The following is a 1,380-nucleotide window of genomic DNA, read 5'->3' on the forward strand; positions in this document are numbered from 1 at the left end:
TTGTGGAGAATGTGAATAGGAGTATGTCAGGAGTCTTTCGAAAGAAGTTAAGATTTGATCCTAAAACATCAAAGGAAGAACAATATGATCAGATGTATTTTTTGAAAACGAATTTTGGCAGCAAGTCATAGGATAGATTAGAAAAGACCAGCACTGGAAGCCAGATAACCTGGTGTTACTCATGGTGAACAGAACCCTGGTTTTGTTTACTTTATTCGAATATTTCATAATTTTATTTTAAATTCATTTTGATTTGATACTGTCCTATTTTCAAAACACACTCTCTGCTATGAGCTTATAAAAGATGATCTTATTCATTGCTCTCCTTTTTGTTAAAACATTTTATTATGAAAGATTTTCAGATGTACAAATAAATTGAAAGGCTGGTGCGATGGACACCAGGCACCTACCCACTGGTTTCAACACTTGTTTACTATGTTGTTCTCTCGCTCTTGCTCAGTCTCTCTCTGTCTGAAATTTTTAGCTGAAGCATTCCAAGTAAGTTGCAGATACAATGCAATCTCATCTCTAAGAATTTAGCATGGGTGTCCTAAAGAAATTCTCATCCATCATCAATGTCAATATCACACCTCATAAAGTTACCAATCATTCTCTAATACATCTATTGTCCAATCCACATTACAATTGTGTTCCACATGTCTTTTTCGGCTGTTCTTTCTCCCTTCCAAATTAGGTCCTAATAAAGGTTTACACCTTGCTAGTTAAATATTTTTTAATTTAATGATTTTTTTTTTTTTTTTTCTATAGAGATGGGGTTTTGTCATGTTACCCAGGCTGGTCTGGAACTCCTGGGCTCAAGCAATCCTTCCTCCTCTGCCTCCCAAAGTGCTGGGATTACAGGTGTGAGCCACCGTGCCTGGCCAGTTACACCTCTTTTAATCTAGAAATTTCACCAGGTTTCTCTAGTTATCTTAAAAAAAAAAAAGTCAACTTTTTTTTTTTTTTTGAGACCAAGTTGAGCTCTGTGGGCCAGTGGCATGATCTCAGCTCACTGCAGTCTCTGTCTTGCGGGTACAAGCCATTCTCCTGCCTCAGCCTCCCAAGTAGCTGGGATTACAGTTGAGCACCACCATGCCTTGGTATTTTTGGTAGAGATGGGGTTTCACCATGTTGGCCAGGATGGTCTTGAACTCCTGACCTCAAGTGATTCGCCTCCCTTGGCCTCCCAAAGTGCTGGAACTCACAGGCACGAGCCACCGTGCGCAGCCCACGTTGACTTTTTGAAGAGATATGTGGGTCAGGTATGGTGGTTCACGCCTGTAATCCCTGTACTTTAAGAGGCGAAAGCAGGAGGATTGCTTGAAGCTCGTTCAAGACCAGTCTGGGCAACATAGTGAGATTCCTGTCTCTACAAAAAAA

Source organism: Rhinopithecus bieti, unplaced genomic scaffold (genome assembly GCF_001698545.2).
Source record: "Rhinopithecus bieti isolate Rb0 unplaced genomic scaffold, ASM169854v2 scaffold_15282, whole genome shotgun sequence".
Lineage (NCBI taxonomy): Eukaryota > Metazoa > Chordata > Mammalia > Primates > Cercopithecidae > Rhinopithecus > Rhinopithecus bieti.